The sequence below is a fragment of the Hyaloscypha bicolor genome, assembly GCF_002865645.1.
Source record: "Hyaloscypha bicolor E unplaced genomic scaffold K444scaffold_165, whole genome shotgun sequence".
Lineage (NCBI taxonomy): Eukaryota > Fungi > Ascomycota > Leotiomycetes > Helotiales > Hyaloscyphaceae > Hyaloscypha > Hyaloscypha bicolor.
In genome coordinates this window covers 1,139,762-1,146,746 of record NW_020194667.1, presented here as the reverse complement: position 1 = coordinate 1,146,746, position 6,985 = coordinate 1,139,762, and positions in this window count along the sequence as shown.

The window sequence follows — 6,985 nt, the reverse complement described above, 5'->3', positions numbered from 1 at the left end:
AAAAAGAAAGATTATTTTAGAATAGAAGATTTCCAGAAATAGCTTATAATAAAATCTCATTAATTAGTATCTTTTTAATACTTCTTATTAGGTTATTTCTCTAGCTATTACTATAAAGTACTAATAATATAACTAAATTATATAGATTTAGGCTTGTTGTTTTTATAGCTATATAAGCCTATATTTTCTATAATTAACTAGAATATTAATATATATTACCTATTTTTTACTAAGAATAATATTATAATTTCTAAGGTTTAGGATAATTATAGATATATTAATATTTTATTTATTAATTAGAAATAATACTTTTATATATTTCTTAGTAAACTTAGCTAGCTTTCTATTAAAACTGCATATAGTATAAGATAAGAAAAAGAGTTATAATTTTATTTCTAAGAATTATTTTATAAGCTAAGTAAGCTTTATATTAATAGTATAAGGTATTATAAGAGTATTTTCTCTTATTAGATAAATTAAGTTAATTTCTACTAAATCTATATTATAAGCCTCTAAAATAAAGACTTTTTTTAGAAATACTTGTTTTCTGGTTTTATATTAGAATTAGAGCTTGAATTCTCTAAATACTTTACTAAAATAGTATATTCTAGTAAAATAGGAACTAAGCCTGGCTTAATTCTAGAAAGAGCTACTTTGGTTTCCTTATTATATAAAACCGGATAATATCTAATATAATAGCCGAACTTGTTATAGTTATAATACTTAATAATTAAGAGATCTTTAGTTTTTATAAGATATTACTTATACTTATAAGAGAGTATATATTTAATAAAAGTAATTCAGTCATTTTTTCCGGTTTTTTTACCCCCCTTACTTTCACACCCACACTTTACCCACCTTCAGAACTCACTTAATACATCTCAGCCCTTTGGCCCCAGGCTCTAGAACCTACTATAAGTAGAGCTAGAATAGGCTAAATGGCCCCCCCTGATTCCCCGGGCTCTAGCCTCCCTCCCATTGACTTTCAAGAGCTCGGAGAGCTTCTAGAGGGCCCTAGCAAATAGCTAGACCTACCTACTAGCTTCCTACTAGCTCGGTTTAGCCAGGGAGCTCAATTCGCATTCGATTTAGCTATAAATCCTATCTCTTTAGACGAACTCGCAGCCCCTTTTCCTTAGCCTAATTCAGCTAGTACGGCTTGACTGAGCCGCCTCTAGAACGGGCTAAAGCATAGCCCTAGCTTGAGTGATATTAATAGTAATATTAATAAGAAATACCAAAACTACGGAAACCACTACTAATATCAGAATCAAGCTTTAAATAAAGCTAAATTACTAATTCGTTAAGCCCGGGACTTAATAGTCAAAGCTATTACTATTATTCTGTTATATAAGTAGTAATCTTGACTACTAGATTTAGTAGAAATCTTTAGAGAATATACTGAATTCGGCCATATCCGCTATACTAGTACTTTACTAGCCTTCCAGGTAGCGAACCTCGAAAATGCCACTAAATGGATCGAAATTCAGTTAAGAACTCAAGCCAAACTAGCTACTCAAGCTAAAACTACTCCCGAAAAGCTTACTTGGGCTAAAATCGCTACTCAAGAACTATAATCTTACTCGGAAAAGAACTAGACTATAGTATTATATACTAAGTCCAAAAATCAGAGAGGAAAAGGCCCTAGTATACTTACTAGTAGCGGTAGTACTCGTAATACTAATAAACTACTTAGTGCCCGTAATACTAGTAGTTCTAGTACTCGTAATACTAGCTCGAAATCTATGGCCCTCTCTAGGAAAAGTACCTTCCTACTAGCTTATATAGAGCAGACTAGCTCGTTCTCTGCTATTTCTACTCGTAATTCGCTTAATACTGCTTTCCGCTCTAAGGGAATCAAGGGACTAGTAATCTCTATAGTCTCTCTTTCTTTAAAGGATAATATTATAGTTAATACTACTCCCGAATTTAACTCTGACTTTCTGGTTCAAAATCAAGCTATTATAAAGAGAGTACTTCCCTTAGTTACAAGTATATAAAAAGGAGAACCTTAATATAAAGTTATTATCTATAGTCTACCTATTTATAAGTTTAATATATCCGAAGAAATAGACTTAGTCCTAGAAGAAATTAAGACCTTTAATAAGGGACTAGAGCCTATTAGCCAGCCCTATTAGGCTACTTCTAAGGAGAAAAGAGACTTAGGCCTCTAGCGAGCCGGTTTAGTAGTAGTGGTATTCTTTACCGAGATTCAAGCTAATAGAGCTATTAAAAATAGACTTCTTATAGCCGGGATCTTTACTAAAGTAGTAAAATACTATACTATTTCTAGTACTATATAGTATACTAGGTATATAGAATACAGGCACTTAGATTCTATTTATAAAAAGGAACCTAAGTACTTACTATATAGTAAGGGTCATATAACTGAGAACTATTTTTGCTCTATTTATAAGAAAAAGAGCAAAAAATACCCCTATATAACTACTAAATACTCTAATTACTTAAGTACTACCTATTTAGCTAGTTCTAAGCTATATAAGGTTTACTTAGTAATTAAAAAAGCTACTACTACTATAATTCCTACTATTACTATTAATAAGTAGCTATATTAAAGTACTATAAGTTAATGTGAATTATAATAGCTCTACTACTAAAAACGTCTTATAAATAGCTATAGAACTAGATATTAAAGTTCTAGTAATCCAGGAACTATAGGTAATAGTAAGAGATAGTAATAATCGGAAATATTATTCTATTATATATTCTAGCTATTTCCAAATACTCCCGAATTACGGTATCCTAAGGCCTAGAACCCTATTTTATATAGCTCGCAAACTACAAGCTAGTCTAGCCTCAAACTCACTAAGTAATTTTTTTTTTTTTTCCTTTTTTCCTTTTAACGTGCTTTATTAGTTTAGAACTATGTAGCACGGCCAGCTAAGCTAGCGTGTGTTTTAGTAGCTAATATACAGGCCCAAATTCCAATATAGGTGTAATAAATGGTTAGGGACGTACCCCTGGAACAAAAACTTAAGGAAATAAAGAAATAAGTATAAATCGCAAATTCCTCTCCTATTCCCTATTCCCCTTTTCCCTTTTTCCCTATTCCCCCTCTCCTATTTCCTCCCCTATTTCCTCCCCTATTTCCTCCCCTATTTCCTCCCCTATTTCCTCTCCTATTTCCCCCCCTATTTCCACTACTTCCACCTCTTCCACTTCTACGCTTCGCTCAATATGCCATTTTCTTATACATATACTAGTTTCTTTTAAGAATACTAGTATATTTAATATCTCAATTTCCGTATGTAATAGCAACCGTAGGTTAAAAGCACTAGCTTCCAAGCTCCCTTTGAATAGACTAAATAGTCTAAAACGTTCCTCTCTATATAGTATATAATATAAAAGGAGGTGCTTTGTATTCTCAGTTTTGCCACATTTGCATTTGTTATTAGACGCTATTTTTAGCCTATATAAATAGGACTTTAAATATCCGTGGCCTAGCTTTAGCTGGAAGAAGGCACTAGCTATAGGCCTAAGTATTCCTATAGGTAGGTTTATTTTTCTGGTTACTTTCCACGGATATATATTGCTATATGATTCTAGCTGGGTTTTCGGTTTAGTATAAGATTCTAAAAGTAGTCTATACTCTAGTTTCTTAACTTTATTAATTTCGACCCCTAGGAAAGCAAAGGAGGTTTTTACTAATTCAGGTTCTAATATAGGAGAAGTAGTGCCTAGCTTAGCTAGCTCGTTAGCTTCTTTATTCCCTATTATATCTGTATGCCCTGGAACCCAGATTAGTTCTATATTAGCTCCTTTAGCTTTAAGGGCCTTAGTAGCTAATATAGCTCTAATCTGTTGGCTTTGGCCAGGTTTATTAGACGGAGTTTTTAATCTTAGTAAACTAGCTTGGTTATCTGTATAGATATTAAAAAGCTCCCCTCTCTTTGCTTTACTGCTAGCGTATTCAATAGCCCTAGTAACGCCTTCTAGTTCTCCGTTATAGACTATAGCACTAGCTCCTATATTCTGGCTTTCTCTATATTTAGCTATGACCGGAATATAAGGAGTTTCGTGACTATAAACTGCGAGCCCTAGGCCTACTCCGATTCCTTTTTTAGTCTGAGATCCGTCTGTATATATAGATAGTACGGAGCTATTATTATATAAAGTCTTTAGATAGAAATTATGTAATATAGTAGTCTCTTCCTTTGGCTATTTTAATATAGTGATTTTATAAGGTACTTCTCTGTTCCAGGGAGCAAAGTAAAAGTGTCTTATAGTCTCTAGATCTCTAGGGTCTACTAGATTACTAATAGAATCCACTATAGTTTCTATTTGAGACTTTTTAGCCAAGCGATCTCGCTTTAGATTAGTATTTAGACTATAAATAGAGTCTATATCAGATTCTATTACTTCTAAATCCCTAGATCTTTGGAAGGACTTCTCGAACTCTAGTCTAATAGGGTGTTTTAGACTTAGTTTAAGGATTCGGAAGGCATATCGACGTCGACTATGGTTTAGCCTTATAATAGGTGGAGCTAAAGCTGATTCGACCTCTATAGGAATAATAGGGGCAGTTTTAAATACTCCTAAAGTCTTCCTTAGAGCTAGGTTTTGAATAGCCTATAAAGGCCGAATCTGAGCTTTATTTTCAGTCTTCCACTATAGTATAGAACCATAGTCCATTATACTAGTAATATAGGCTAAATATAGCTGTCTAATTATAAAAGGGGATAAACCGTACGATATATTTGTAAGTCTCTATATCCTATAAAAGGCTTGTTTTGCTTTGGAAGCCCTATAGGCTATATGTTCCTTAAATCTGAGGTTTTCATCGAAATAGATCCCTAGCCATTTGACTACTTTGCTAGGGGAAACTAGTTCCCTATTAGGTAGTTTTAGACTAGGCTTATTTTTGGAATTATTAAAATGAATAAGCTCAGTTTTATCTATATTAAAGCTAATAGTATTCTTTTTCCCTAAATCGACTATATCCTTTACTTCCCGTTCTAGGGTCTTTATATTCTTTTTAAGACTTTTAGAAGCGGTAGTAAGGGATATATTATCTAAATAGGATCTGAATTTGATATTTGCAGATTTAAATAAGTCTCGGATATAGATAAGGAATAGTATAGGGGATATAGGGCTCTCTTGTGGAATGCCAGTAAGTATAGACCTAAATGCTTTAATATTATTATTAAAAGCTAGCCTTAATACCCGGTCGTCTAGGAATGACGATACCCATAGAATAAGGCTAGTAGGTAGTAGTAAACTAATCATAATCTGTAATAGCCTATTCTTGGACACGTGATCGAAGGCGCCTTTGATATCTAGGAAAAGAGTACTAGTTTTCAGCTTATAGGACTTATTTGATTCTACTTCATTTTGTAATAGTAGAGCAGTATTAATAGCTGACTTGTGGAGCCTACCTCCCATTTGAGTATGGTGCAGTAGGTTACTAGTCTCGGCTAAATAGCTAAGTCGCCTAGCTAGTATTCTCTCAGAAACCTTCCCTAAGCAATTAAGTAGGGAAATAACTCGATATGCTTTAGGTAGGGAATAGTTTAGTTTCCCTGATTTCTTTAGAATAAAGCCAGTAGCTTGTTTCCAGACTTTAGAATAATATCCCTTATTAATAAATAAGGAATATAGCCTATAAAAGATGTCTGGAGAAGCTCTATAAGCGTGGACTATAATCTCTTGAGTAACTAAGTCTGGTCCAGGGGTTTTCCCTTTTATCTTAGAAGTACAGGCTTGTTCTAGTTCTATTTTAGATAAAATAGGCCAGTCCCACTTTGAGCTAGGCCTATAGTCTATTAGACTAATAGGTGCTGTACTAGGAGGGGGTGGGAAAAGCACAGTTCTAAAGATATTATACTTCTCTTGGAAAGTCGATTTTAGCTCATTTGAGCTATTACTATTTAGGATACTAGGAATAGGTTAATATATAGTATCCTTAGTATATTTCATAGCTTTATAAATTGACTGGGAGTCTTTATTCTCTAAGAACTTATTCCAGTGTGCTAGTTTAGTGCTTTTAATAGTATTAAAATAGGTATTCTTTGCATTTTGGAGTTCTTGTTTATAGAGAGTATACCCTGAAGCTTTATACTTACGGCTATAGTATAGTATTGATTTACGTAAGGTTTTTAAGTCTTTATTCCACCAGGGTTTAGAATACGGACTAGTAGTAGATTTTGGAATACTATTACTAGCTGCTTCTACTATTCTATTAGTAAAGTCTTCTGCTAATAGGTCTAGTTCCTGGGTTCCAGGTATACTAGTAAGTAGAAAGGGCATATTCTCAAGGCTATTAGTGAGATAGCTTATAAATTTAGCCCAGTCCGCTTTTTTAGTATTAAATCTGACTGGATTAGAACTAGGCCTATAAGTCGACTTACTAATAGTAAATAGCACCCCAAAGTAATCTGAACCTAAGTCTGGTAGCACTTGCCAGTCTTTAATCTTAGTTACTATTCTACTAGTAGCAAAACTTAAGTCTAATACGGAAGGAATGGATATATTAGGCCTATAGAAGGTACCTTCCCCTATTTTATTTAATAGCCTTAAAGAGTGGTTCTCTATATAGCTAATTAAATGGATTGCATAAGTGCTTTGAGGTTTAAGGGGATCCTATTAAGGATGATGCGTATTAAAATCGCCTAGTAATAGAGAGCTATCTAAGAGAGTAGTAGGTAAAATATCCTCTCTTAGTATAGTTAATATATTATTAGGGTCTTCTGGATAAACTGCATTATAGAAATTAATTAGCTGCATTTTTAGTGCACCTAGACTCAAGTCTATAATTAGGTAATTAGGATTACTTGTGAGTTTTTAGCTAGCTGCTGCTAGGTGTCGCTTGGCCGGCTAGTAAACTGAGTTTGTTCCATAACGGTACGTAATTCCGGCCAGTATTTGAATAGCTGGGTGTATAAGGATGATATCCCGATTAGGGTACTTATCCTTGCTATTAACAGGTCTTTGAATTTATGGACTTTATATCCGTTCTATGATTCTC